Raw genomic sequence first — 14033 nt, 5'->3', positions numbered from 1 at the left:
GTGTGGAGAAAGAGGTCAAGATCTACCTCCACTCTCGACTGCACGCCAACAGCAGCAGGCCTGTAGGAAAGTCTCTGGCTCTCTCTGAACCTTGGTTTTCATCTCATCTGCAAAACTGTGCTGCTAGCGCCAAGATACCAGTCTTGCTTTCAGGGTTAGCTGAAAACGCGCACGCGCGCGCGCGCACACACACACACACACACTGCCTAATGAGAACCAAGAACTCAGCAAAACCTGTGCCATGTTTCCCTCATCAAACTAAACCAAGAGTTAAAACAAAATGACGAGGTAGGTACTCTCTGTTCCAGCCCAGAGGACCATCAAGAGGTTACAAGGGGTTAATTGTTGCAAATGTTAAAGCTAGGTGAGGGGCTGGTATACAGGACAGCAGGTAGAGTGTACTTGCCTTGCATGAAGCCCCAGCCTTGCAATGAAGAAAAAAAAAAAAGGTAACATCAGAAAACTATGACGTAAAAAAAAAAAAAAATCTGCTAACCAGGAGCCAGATACAGATTTAGAAAGAGTACAATGAATAAAAAGAACTCCAGGCATTCTCCTGGGACACATAGTTCTCAGCCAGTTGCCATGTTTTCTGGTCATCTAAAGTATATGTGATATATTTATTCCTGAGAACATAATTTATGAATATAAGGTCAAGCCAGAGCTGATGTCAATGACAGAGCAGTGGAGGGTTGCCAAGATCCAGGAGAAAACTACAGTCAGGCCTGGTTGAAGGCTTCCATTCTATTCCACATTTGCAGAGTAGGTGAAAACTGGCTTTCCTGTCCTTGACTTGCAACATTCAAGCCTATTTCACATCCTTTGCTTCTTTCTACACAGTCAAAGACTTTCTGGAGTCCTCTGTCTCTACCCAGGTCTGGTGCATCTCCATAACAAAGAGTTTTCTGCCCTGTAGCCTAACTCACTCCCAGCTGGGCAGGTCTGTTTTCTTCACCAATCCCCACCCCACCCAGCTCACCCTTTCCTCACAGTGGTTCTCTTTTCCACAGAGTCCCTCAGTGAGAGTCTCCACGAGAGAGGACTCATGTTTTTTAACTCCCTCGGGAGTGATGGCGCACACCTTTAATCCCAGCACTTAAGAGGCAGAAACCACCCCATCCCACTCCCCACCCCCATCCCTGCTTCCAAAAGCCCACCTCTGTGGGTGGAACTCAGGGAAGCACCGCCTTCAAAATCATCTGAAAACGCAATGGAGTAGAAAAGCCCCTCCTCCAGAGCCAGAGAACAAACATCACCTTTTCTCACTTCTTCACTCCTCGTCTCCATCCTCCCCACAAGATCCCCAAGCCTGACTCTTGGGAAAGTAACAGATTTGGAAGCTCCATGGGATGGGCGAGAAGGTGATGACGTAACTCAGCTTTTGCACTTGCAGCTGAGGGCACTCAACCAGGTCAGGCTAGTTCCAAAAATACCTTTTCATCCAAATACAGTCTCCTGGTAGCATCCTGGGTAGGCTTTGGTCCAGTTTTCCTCAGTGTCCCTGGTCTTATGCAATTGCCACCCTCCCCAGAGCTGGCTTCCTGTAATTCGGTGACGTTTACAACCAACTTCCACATACTCAAAGTGTAAACACTGAAAATATATCTTATGAGAACGACAAACATAACCCCTAGCGGAAGATCGGATAAGTAAATACATCAGGGCATAGAGTGTGATGTAGATGGAAGAAAACAGTGCACGCCAATACGGAAAGACTTCCGTTTTGTTCAACAAACCGAAAGACTCGTTTGTAAAGCGGCAGACATGGTGTAATCCATAAATTGGGTTTATATAGAACATCTGAGCCAGGCATGAGCCAGATCAGATGGATCTGTGTGAGTTCAAAGCCAGCGTGAGTCCCAAGCCAGTTGGGGCCACACAGTGAGACTGTGTTTCAAGAAAGAAACAAACAAAACAAAAACCATTTGTACAGGGCCATGAATACTTGGCAGATGGAGCTAAAGGGTCTTCCTCCAGCTATAAAGAGGACACACTTTAGGGAAACAGAAGGGCTGCAGACGACATGGCTCCATGATCGCTTGCCTAGGGTGCACGCACACGAGGCGTGATCGCAAGGGCTTCAGGCAATGGGACAAAGAGTATGTGACAAACAGCACACGGAAGCAGGTTAATTTTTTGCTATCTAAAAAAATACATTTTACATTCTAAAACACCACTTCTCAGCAAGAAAAGCTGGGCTCAAGTATGGCTTAGGCCTATCTAACAATGGCTACTTATAGTACCTTAATCAGCAGTCCCCCAATTTTTGTAAACGTGCTGAAAAAAAAAGTCACAAGCAACTAGTAAGAGATGGACTCTAAATTTGTTCCTTCCACTTTGTCTTTGTCTCTTTGGGACATGGCATGACCTCCATAATGGTGCAGTAAAGCTGAAAAAAGTTCCCAGGACTGCTGTGCCCTCTCTCCTTGGCCCGCACCCCACAAGCTTGACCGATTCCATAATGGCCTGAGAAGAGACAGGCCCTGAGCCAACACAACTCAGTGCCTTAAATATGCAGCATTGGGCTGAGTGAAATATTTATGGGTAGGCTGATAAGATGTCTGGGGCATGCTTTAAAGTAACATGGGGTTGAGGTAGGGTTAGAGGTCAGCCATGCATTTTCCTAAGGAGTTGAAGGGAGGTAGGGGACTCACTGCCCACAGTTTATGTGTGTTTGAAGTTTTTCAGAACAAACACAATTAACCGGCCCCAAGCAAGTGATGGTTCCTCTCTTGATTAGTCATTTGGTAGAGGCTACTTTTTAATTAACCTCTCCTCCCCTCCCCACCCCCAGGGCAAAAAGCCACACCCTGCTTTCACGGTAAGAAACCCTTAGGGCCAAAGCTTCTAAAAGCTTTGGAGGAGAGAAACATTATACCAATAATAGCTAGCACTTCCTGAGGACTTAACCTGTGGCTGGTCTTTACCTTCCATGTCACCTTAAAAATGACCTATGGAATAAGGCCAGCAAGCCCCCCCTTTTATACAGAACACTAACTGACGCTTAATACATTTAGGTAGCTTTTTCGTACCTACACTGGCTGGGCAGTGAATGGCAAGCAAGAATTCAAATCCTGAATTGCTTGTGCTCTGACTTTCTAAAACTCTTCCGCTTGAAGACTCAGTATGCTATTAGACTAGACCTCCCAAGTTTCTTCCACAGCCGTGCCTTCTACAGTGTAGCCAGCCCGATAGTACACCAGGCTCTATCGGCTGGAAATTGAGGAAAGTAAACTGGAATGAATGTTATCAACTGCGACACTTCTACTGATCCAGGCATGACAGCTTGTCTCCCCTTGTGTTTGGCAGCCGGCTAGCATTTCTCTCTACACACCCTTATCTCCTCCTTTAGACCTCAAGGCTTTTACTCAGTGTGCCAAACGACCCTGGAGTTGCTCACTGAGCACTGACGGGAATTCTACTGCTCAGTTTTCAGAGGCCACAAGAGCAAGGTCAACGCTCAAGGCCATGCATGGGGTCCCTCTCCCTCCACTGTAGTGCCAGCACCTCTGGCTTTCTCAGAAAAAAATTGTGGCTAACGTTTGAAGGTTTGAGGCAGGGATGGAAGAGAAGAGGGCGTGGTTCTATCCTTGACATTCCTTCACTGAAACAAGCATTGAAGGGAGCAGATCCCATGGGTCCATGGGAATGTGAAGGTGCTAGGCAGGCCATCATCAAAACGTTGGTTTTTGTTTTTTTTTGTAATGAAATACAAAAGCCATAACTATACATACAATAATTCTCGATTATTTTGAGAAGAAAAGAAAAGCCATCTTTCGTTTTGCTTTGTTTTGTTTTATGAACTCCAGAAACAAAATTACCAGACAGTAAATGACTATTGGTGATAGTGGATTTTTTTTTAATGTTTCCTGTATTTTAAAAATGTTCTCCAATGGGAGTGTCTTATTTTTATAACCAGAACACTTCTGATCTGATATGACCTTTGTAGTAATGCTTAGGAAAATCATCTCTAGTATTTAAACACGGAACAATAACATCGCATGATGTTGATGTTGCGACTGAGCCTATAAAGAAAAACATATTTATGGGAGTCACAGTGCTATCATGAAGTCTGGGAAGGCATGCAGACCAGCAAGAAAGAAAGAAAGGAAAAAAAAACAAAAAAAAAACATGCTTCCCTAAATTATTCTTATCGCTGAAAGCCACACACAGATATGCCAGGTACAATCAGTGAGCTACACGCCCATGCCTTCCTCAGATTCTAAGGCCTCTAGCAGCACCTCCTTCCTGGGAGCCAGGAGGTTAACTATTGTGAAGTTCTAAATGGAGTCTCTCCACGTCTACTGACTGCTCACTGTCTTTTGCTTTGCAAATACTTGCAAAGCAGCTTCCCAGGACAAGGACAAAGTGAACCACTCAGCAAGCCAAAGAAAACTGCTTCTCGGTCCTAAACTGCAACACTCCAAGCCATACCCACCATCAGCATCCATTCCTCTGCCTAACAGCCAAGCCCAGTTAAGTCCTTAAGGAGCTCATTGTCTGACTTTAAAGGGTGCTGTTATCGCAACCATAATAACTTTGACTTTACTCCGGGGTACCAACAACTCGTTTGAGGCAACACCTTCCCTTTGACGCAAAAGGAGACACTAAAAAGTAGGTTGGCTGTGTGTTTCTGTGTATTTGGGAGCAAGTAATTTCTCTTCTCGGGTCCTCAGTTTTCCCATGTGGAAAACAAGAAGAGCCTCAAGTTCATTACAGGGGTAGCATCCTGAGGAGACAAATGACCTGGCTGTGAACAAAAACTCCAGAAAGGAATCTGTGCCTGCAGAGACTGATCTAGCTGATTGGAATTTCAGTACTGTGGAGAATGGGATTTTGCAGGTCCAGAGGCTAATATCTTGGGTTAAGTTCTGGTCCTCCAGAACAACCATTTCTTGCACCCCCACCCACTCACCCCCTACCTCATCCCACCTTGTCCATTCTTTGCCCAGCCTCAGCCTCAACCCCAACCCCGTGTTGGAACTAACATCTTGTGACAACAGATAAAAAGCTTTTTAGACTCTATCAACTTAGCAGGAAACTAACTCTTACGATCTAAAGGCTAGGAATGCCATCACGGGGAACCTTGAGCCTGCAGAAAAGCTTCCCAAACTGTATGTACCCACCTCACTGACACACCCACCAATGTATTTTAAACTTCCCTTAATTCATAACTTTGTCTGTTCCGTAAAACTTCTAAAAACTCCGAGAAACTGCTCCCACATTGGAGCATGGAATTTGGGATAGCCTAAATCTGTGTTCTCTGGCCATGGTCCCTCAAAGTGGCTCCAGAATAAACTATCTCTCATTTCCTTTAAGTTGAGAGCTGTGGTGTTTTTGTTTTTGTTTACGTTGACATTACATGTTAAACAACCTGGAAATGAAGGGGAAAGTAAACACACCTAGAAGGTGAAGGGTGGAAAAAGAAGCCACAGACCACAGCTAGCTGTGGGGGAAAGGGCCACAGTGTTCTTTCCGATGCCTGCTTCTCCTCTGCCAAACACAGAAAGTACAGTTACTTCCATGGGACTCGTAAATAATAGATAAATTAATTAAATAAAATCAATGAAAACAATGCCTGCTCTTTAGCAAGGGGCTAGGGGCAGCTGCTTACAAGAAACACTTTCCTGGGGGGGGGGGGTGTCGACAGCCCCTGCTTCTGCCCAAACAAAAGGCCTCTCAGCACCGGGACGTGAGGCAAAACATCTATGCCTCTGTAGTTGGCCTTAATTCAATTTGAGAACACGGGGAGGGGGAGGGGGGCAACGGCGGGAGGTGGGGGGGGGGGCGCAGCCAGGAGAGCAAAGTTATGGAAGCAGGACGGGCCGGGGGAATTACTAAGTCTCTCTTCTCCACTGAACAGAGACCTCTTGAAAGGTATAATGGAAGGGTGCAGTTTCCAATTTGAATTATTTTCTTTGTTTCACTTTGCTCTGCCTAAGGCTACTGCCTTTTAAGCTAACCACAGAATCCTTTGGATGCAGGCGGTGCAGTTGGGAGACCCATACCCAAGGAAGGGGCTGACAGTTTCCTGCCTGTAAAACACAAGGTTCCCTAGCTGCTGCCCAGACCCTTCTAATAGCGATGGTACACGGTTGGAGGCTGTCCAGTTCTCCTCAGAGACAGGTTAGTCTCGGCGGGAACTACCCAAGGTGAAGCATCAGTTAGGCAGGACGCTGTCACTCCTGCACAGGCTGCCTAGCATCTGTCCACCCCTCTGTTCGCCCTCGGGGCTGCCAAGCCCAGACCTCACGGAGTAAAATGTGGCTGCGTTGAGCAGAGTGAAAGGAAAGGAAAAAGCAGAGCAAACAACAGACCTACCTCTGCGAGCCTCGGGCCTCGGATACTCCTGAATAGAGGAGAGGCCCTGGGTGGCCTTGTGTGAAGAGGAGGAGCCAGCGACACCTGGAGTGTCTACGCACAGGGGACCTCATCCGAGGCGAGGTGCAAGCAGAAACCCAAGACCTCGCTGGTGAATTTAAATTGGACTATTCTTTCGGTAGGCTAGGGAGGCGCTCGAGATTTCCCAACAGGGGCAGTCGCCAGAGCACCCGGACAATGGTGTGCCGGGCACCGACTTAGAAGGGTGCCTACGAGGCCCTTAGTTCAACCCAAAGCTCTAGGAAAACCTCTGGGGGACGGGGGACCGCTTGTCCATCTCACGTGCGGAGAATCAGAGCACACGGAGGGGGCGTGGGTGGCTTTCTATAGGTTCTTTTTCGTTTGTGCTTTCCCTTTTAAAATCTACAGGTTTAGTCGGACCCCTCACAGGGTGCCTTGGCGAACCGTCTCTCTCGCCCTCCGGCAGCGTGTGGCCTCCAAGCGCCGCACCCCTTGGTTTTGGCTGGGACAAAAAACCTGCCCGGAGGCGTTTCCGCAGAGCGCTCAGCAGGGCTGGCTAGCTGCGCCCCGGGTCCCTGGCAAGGGTACATGTGCGTTTGTTGTGGTGCCTGCGCTCCTTCTCCCTCCGGCGGGATCTGTTACAGATCTCTTCGGATCTGTTACCCCGGTGAGCAAGACCTGAAGGGACCCCGCACTCCGCGAGGCAACGCCTTACACAATAAGGACGCTGCCGCGCCTCCCCCTCCCCACCCCTACACCGCACACGTGGGTTTGTTATGGATCTGCAGACTGGCGAGCGACGGGAGGCCAAGGCGGCCCCTCCCCTGGGCCAGCGACAGACACCCCCAAGCCCTGACGGCGGCTCGGCTCACCTCTGCACCCCTCCTCCCGGCCCGTGCCGCCCGCCTCGCCCCTACTCACTTGCTGCGCTCCCAGCCGGGAAGGCGGCGGCCGACGAACCCACCGAGCGCTCGCGCGGCCGGCTTTGTTAGCCCTATTCCCTTTGTTAGCGTCGGGCAGTGCCAGGGCGGCTCCCCAATCCAGCCTGGTCCTGAACTCCACTCCCCCAGGTGCCTCCAGACCTCGCCGGGTCGGGGAAGAAGAGCACGGGACTCCGAGTGAGTCCCCTGAGAAGGGGGTCTTGTAGGGACTGGCAGATGCGGGTGCAGGGGGCCGGGGAAGGAGGGAAGAAAAAGCAGTGCAGACGGGCGGGAGGAAGCGAGGTCTCCGTTATGCAAATAGAGTCGTTAAACTAGGAGAGTCCTCATTCACACCGGTTCCCAAACCGTCCTGGCCCTCTGGAGGTCGCCAGCGAGCAGGCGTAGGGTTAAAGGTGCCTGCTCTGGGCTCCCCGAGATGCAGAAATCTGCGGTCCCCCCACAAAGAGCGAGCCTGGGGGCGGAGCTATGCGGCAGGCGAGGAAGCCCAAAGGCTGCTTTCACCCCACCCCCGCACGTCCCAAAGTATCGGTTTTAGTGTTGTCTGGCGAAAAACGCAGTTACCAGGGTGCACGTCCTGGCTGTGTTGACAGGGTGATCCTGATCAGGCAAGTCATACCTTAACCCCTCTGAAAACTCAAACTTTTATGTAGAGTCTAATAAGATTTAGAGTTTAACAAAATTCACCCAACATCAATTGTGGCTTGCACACACCATCTTTTTTTTTTTTTTGAGAGGAAGATTTTCTGGAACCCCGCAACCAGAATGCAGGTATGCAAGCAGACAGGCCTCAGCTAAAATATTGAACACAGCCAGGCACCGAGTACCTTCCTTCCATAGGGATTAGAACATGGCTACTGGAGAAGTCAGGAGGACACATTTTGTTGAAGGAGCAGCCGGACCGTATCTGATTACTCAGAGGCCACTTCCCAAAGACTGAACAATCTGTAAAAGGGCTGGAAGCAGGCGCTCGGGGTACCCCTTCAGTTCTGCATATCCCACAGAAGAGATGCGACTACCGGAGACGGCAATCATATTCCAAATATCTGCCGAGTACCCACCTTTGGGAGAGGAATCAAACAGAACCCCCAAGGAAAGCAGAAACCTGCTGGTCTGGGTCTTCTGGGAAAGCAAAATGGCTTGAAGCTGGGGTCAGAGCCTTCTTCAAGTCCAGAGGAGAACGCTGGTGGTTGGGAGAGAAAAGGTTGCATCCTCCTCCCCAGCACCTTTCTTTTAGATCGTCCTTCCTTCATCTTTTGATTCCGGTCCCCTCCACTCTTTGTCCTCCCCCAGCTGCTCTGGAGGCAGTGGCTCAGTACAGAGACCCGAATCCAAAAGTGCCAGACAGTGAATTCAATTCCGTAGCCAAGAAGCTATTTGTTCTTGGGTGAGTTCCACGGTCTTTCTGAGCCATCCTTTTCTCGTCTGCAACATGGAGGCCCAGAGGACAGCACTGTTTTGCATGATTACACGAAATGGTTTGTATGAAGCAAGCAACGTGGGGCCGGGCCTACTGAGCGTGCTAGTGACAGTTCACTGTGATGTCCATAAACAGAGGAAGACAAACGAAGGCCGAAGGTTTTGTTCTACTACCCTAAGGAGCCTTTAAAAGATTTTATCTGCGGCATACAGTGCATCTTTGTGTTTTACATCGATTCTTCTGCTGCCATATTAGAAGATGGGAGCGGGAGCAGAGAGTGGTAAATGGGAAGACTGGCACGGAAGCTGACAGCGGTGGAGATCTGTTAAGATACTGACACAGGACATGAAGAGAGGGTATCTGAGCAATAACCACCAAAGGCAGGCACCTTGCTCATGATCGTGTCTCTTTTGCTACACTAGGAGCTAAGCTCATTTATGGATGAGGAAATTCAGCCAACCAGGCCCTTGAGACGTCAGAATCCTTGTATTCATTGAAAGCCTCAATCCTTTCTCTTTCAGCCTGCTGCTTGTTTCAACTCCACTTAGGAACTAAAAACCCAACAATAGGAGAGGGACTTTTTAGATGTGGCACAGTTCCTCGTCTTGAGTTCTGCTTTTCTAGAACTCCAACCAATGGAAGAAGATAAACAAGGGAAGGGGTTCTCTCTGAGTTTTGAACTTGCTGGACTGATAATAACCACACACCATGGCAGGCCTAAGAAGAAGCCCTGGGGGTCTGGGACAGGCAAGCAGATATGTAGGGGCGATCCCAGGAAATTTTCAGGGGTCATGCAGTGAGATTTTCCATGTTCTTGCCCTAAAGCCAATCTTTATGATCCATGCCACTAAGACAACTTAGTAGTTAACTACATATCTGACTTCAAAATCTTCTTTAAGAATTATTTTATTTTTCATTATGTGTGAGGGAGGAGCACAGATGATCTCAGAGACCAGACGAGGGCATCAGGTTCCCTAGAGCTGGAGTTATAAGTGATTGTGAGCCACCCAGCATGGGTCCTGGGAGCTGAACTATGTGCTGTTAAGTCATCTCCTTATAAATATTCAAAAATTTTTTTAAATTCCAAACAAGACTTTTCAGCTCTCTTGGATTAGAGATGATATTATTATCAAAAAAAAAAAAAAAAAAGTACTTTTGTTGTTTTTTTGTTTTGTTTCAGTTTGGTTTTCAAGACAGGGTTTCTTGGTCTAGCTTTGACTGTCTTAACTAGCTCTGTAAACCAGGCCGGCCTCAAATTAGAGATCTGCCTGCCTCTGCCTCCCAAGTTCTGGGATTAAAGTGTGTTGCCATCAATATTTTTTTTTAATGCATGTTCTTAAGAAGGCAAAATGGTGTCATGTTTTGACAATGTCACAAGGCAAGAATACCAGATATTTCCTGACAACACAACTTTCTTTAAATTCTCTAGACAGCCTGGGCAGGAATCTTCCACATTCCTATGTCGCTAGCCCCAACATCCATCCACCCATTTTCCAGATCTTTCCAGATCTTCTCATCTAGATGGTTTACCTAACTGTACTCTTACAGAAAATACTAGCTTTTCTTGGTATCTCTGAAAGTGGGAGGAAGGAAGGAGGGAAGGAAGGAAGGAAGGAAGGAAGGAAGGAAGGAAGGAAGGAAAGAAGAAAGGAAGAAAGGAAGAAAGGAAGGAAGGAAGGAAGGAAAAGAAGAAGGGCCAAAGGAAGTTGGGGCTGGAGAGATGGCTCAGAGGTTAAAAGCCCTTGCTGCTCTTGTAGAGGATCCTGCTTTGGTTCTCAACACCTACACAGTGGCTCAACAACCACCTCTAACTCCAGTTCCTGGGGATCTGGTGCCCTCTTCTGGCCCTCATGGGCATTGGTACACAAATGGTGCACATACGTGCATAGGGACCCTCATATACTTAAGAGTATATGTAAAAACAAATGTATATATAAAAGCAAATTTTTAAATGGAAGTAAAAAAATATAATAAAGATAATTTACGTGAATTTGTATCTTCACATTTGTGAAAGGCTTATATTTGCATGTAAAATACATATTTGTATGTATTTACATATATGCATATATAAAAATACATCTTTTGTTTTTCTTCCCCATGAGCCCTCTTTAGACTGGGTCATCTGATTTGTGGGTGTATACCTACATATAGGTAAAAATCAGACTCAGAGGCAGAGGTCAAGCAGGCAGCCTGACTTTCACAAGTAAAGTATTGAGCAAGGCCTGGCCACCAAGGTCTTTTTCCTTACATCTACCTCTGGATCCCTGGCTGTCACAGAACAAGTCCATCTAAAGGCCTGAGAAATCTCACAATCTGCTGTCAAAGCTGCTGCTCTAGACTCAAAAGTAATGGCAAGAAATACAGGCACTCTGGACTTTTGAGGAAACAGACACTTGTAATAAATTCTCTTAAATAGAGCTGGGAAAGCTGGGTGCAGTGGTGCACGCCTGTGATCCCAGCACTCAGGGAGGCAGAGGAAAGCAGATCTCTGTGAGTTCAAGGCTCTGGTCTACAAAGTGAGTCCGGGACACCCAAGGCTACACAGGGAAATCCTGTCTAGGGAGAAAAGGAAAAAAAAAAAAAGCTGAGAAATTGTCGTCTTCTTTCTTTGGGAGAATTTCTGCAGTGGAAGTAATCTATTGACTACTTGCTACTGCCCTGAGAACCGCAGTCAGAATAAAACCCGCAGTGGCTGTTGAGGCTTTGTGTAAGAGAATATGGGGGTTCTAGAAATTTCTTTGAAATTCACTAGAGTTTTCAGGGAAGAGGACAGTCAATATTATGTTCCTCTTCATGATTTGTTTCAAACTTGCTTCCTACTGTAAGATCTCATGTTATCATGGTTCTTTTTTTTTATTCATTTATTTTTATGTTTCGCTTAAACTTCTTTGTTCATTGAGATGTGTAGATCTCAGTTGCATTGCATGGTGTTCTCTATTTCCAAGCTTTTTAACAATAAGGTCTGTTCTTAAAATCAATTTTGATGGGGCCCGGAGAGATGGTGTAATGGCTGAGAACACTTGTTCTTCATGCAGAAGACACGGGTTCCATTCCCAGAATCCATAAGATGGCTCACAACCATCCAAAACTTCAGCTCCAGGAGAACCCTCCAATATCTTCTGGCCTCCAAGGCACTGCATGCATGGGGTACACAGCCATGCTGCGCACAAAAAGCAACTTTGAAATAACTTTTTTTTTCTTCCTTTTCTGATTTTCCCAGTAACATTTGCTTCAGATAAAATTTTTCAAAAGTGAAGCAAATAAATCTACAAAGCGGCGAGGAAAATCATCAGTCTATCGGCCAGGAGCAAAGCTAACCTTTTGGCCTTTCTCCCTCCAGTTATTTCCTGTGTGCGTTTCTTCAGCTTTCCGTAGATAAGATTACAGTGTGTGTATAGCGATGCCCCGAGTTTCCCCTCATTCGGAGCGCGTCATCAGCATTTCTGGTGTGAACTTGAGAGCGGATTTTTTTCTTCATCCCCTTTAGCTCTTACTAGATAAAAGGCAATGTCTTTAGGCAAATTGTTTGTGGTTATCAAGTTGGCCTTTGGCCAGAGGGGAGATGGCCATTTGGTGGCCAAGTGCCCTGATTGTGTAATGGGGCTGTCTGACTTTGAAACCTCATGCTGCTATGTAACCTTGGGGAAAAAAAAAATTCCTTACCCTCGTCTGGTGCTTTTTCCTTGCTGTAAGAGAAGGATGGTAGTGCCAGCTTCATGAGGTTGTTCTAAAGACTAAGTATGTTGATTGTAAGAGTGGCGAGTGCTCACAGCAATACCTGGTACAGAAAGCGAGGAGCAAATGGAGAGCATCGTTCTAGTCCGCCATCTCCTACAGCTGGACATCAAGGCTGCTCACAAAACTTCAGCTAAGTCATTTGCTGTATGCATGAGGGGAAGAAGGATGGATTTGTATCTTATTGGGAAGGAACCAGACACCAAGAAGGTATGCTATACATAACTGATTAGGAAAGGCAGAGTAAGGGGACTGGAGAGGTGGCTCAGAGGTTAAGGGTACCAGCTGTTCTTCCAAAGGTCCTGAGTTCAATCCCTAGGTGCCTCACAACCATCTGGTGCCCTCTTCTGGTGTGTAGTCACACATGCAGGCAGAGTTCTGTATAAATAAGGAAGAAAGAAAAAAGAAATGCAGAGTAAGCATGCCAGGAGGTGAACTCTTTTTGTGAGATAGGGTCTATTGTAACCCAGATTGGCCTCAGACTTTACTGTGTAGCCAAAGCCAGGCTCGAACTCCTGATCTCCCTGACTCCACCTCTCAAGTGCTGAGATTACAGAGTTAAACCAACATGTCCTGCTCAAAACTTAATTTCTTGCCAGGGCAATATTTATCCCAGTTGACAGTCACTGAGCTCAGAGGGCCCAGAAAGGACCTAGGCTAGGTTAAGGGATACAAAAACAAATGAGAAACAGGCCCCCACCCTAAAGGAACTTTAATTAGGTTTAGAGAAATGTTACCAACATTACCTCTGGGAGGACATTCTTAAGATGAGGTATTTTTGCATGTCACCCACGTGGCTGGAGATCACGAACTGGGACCTACCAATACAGCAGTACGTGCAAGTGACATGGACTCTTCTTCACTCTCACCCCTGATAAAGTCATACCTATTTGAGAGGACTGCTGTGAACAGGAAGGAGGGCGTCTGTAAGGCACGTGGGACTGCGTGCTTTCAGATGAATGCTGTCAGCCTGACGGCTGCCACACACTAGACACCGTGCTAAGCCCTCTGCAAACACCATCACCATGAGCCTTACTAGACAAGTGTTATCAACTCATTAGTTATGTTTTACAGCTAGGACAGCTGGGAGGGAGGCAACGTATCCATACCGTATCCAAGTGATGAAGCTGGATTTGTAACCAAGACATCAAACCAATTACAGGGAGCTGATGACAGAGGTGAATTCTGGTAGCCTTGGATCATTGCTTATCCCCAACAAATTTTATACATTTCTCCAAAAAAAAAAAAAAAAAAAAAAAGAGCAGATATTTTACAAAATCCGCACCTTCCACAGTGTAAGTGGAGGAGAAAGTATGTGACACTCTACACCCAGTTCTCACGACCCACCCTGTAGACCTCAGCCAAGATATTTTTCTTCTGGTTCTCAGTTTTCTACTTAATGAAATGAAGTCAGGTGGACTGTTGTTTCCAAGCCTGACTGACCAGCAGAAATGGCATTCCCTCCTCCTCCAGATCCCAGTGGTATTTGCGGGTGGAAGGGCTCCCCCCCCCATGAGAAGTTGACAGAGTGGGTGAAGGTAACCACCACGCAGGGAAAAGGCAGCCACATGCCAGAGTACAGCAGAATTCTGAGAACA

The 14033-nt window shown here is 47.0% G+C and overlaps 1 protein-coding gene and 1 pseudogene across 3 annotated transcripts in view; one reads left to right on the top strand and one right to left on the bottom strand.

Moving 5' to 3' along the window:
- The window catches only part of St6gal1 (ST6 beta-galactoside alpha-2,6-sialyltransferase 1), a 119593-nt gene extending 111862 nt beyond the window's left edge, over nucleotides 1-7731 (bottom strand). For 2 of the 3 annotated variants that reach the window (XM_021636160.2, XM_021636161.2), the window contains exon 1: nucleotides 7264-7731. The gene's annotated coding sequence lies outside the window, so the exon portion shown is untranslated. Of the gene's footprint in view, nucleotides 1-6321; nucleotides 6476-7263 lie in introns of those variants that run through there. The other variant, XM_060370139.1, reaches the window with a different exon arrangement.
- Nucleotides 1-14033, top strand: part of LOC110548128 (L-lactate dehydrogenase A-like 6B) — a 32265-nt pseudogene that overhangs the window by 5709 nt on the left and 12523 nt on the right.

The sequence above is a fragment of the Meriones unguiculatus genome, chromosome 17 (assembly GCF_030254825.1).
Source record: "Meriones unguiculatus strain TT.TT164.6M chromosome 17, Bangor_MerUng_6.1, whole genome shotgun sequence".
In the NCBI taxonomy this organism is placed as follows: domain Eukaryota; kingdom Metazoa; phylum Chordata; class Mammalia; order Rodentia; family Muridae; genus Meriones; species Meriones unguiculatus.
Note: the sequence above shows the minus strand (reverse complement) of the source record. Positions and strands in the feature narration are given on the sequence as shown.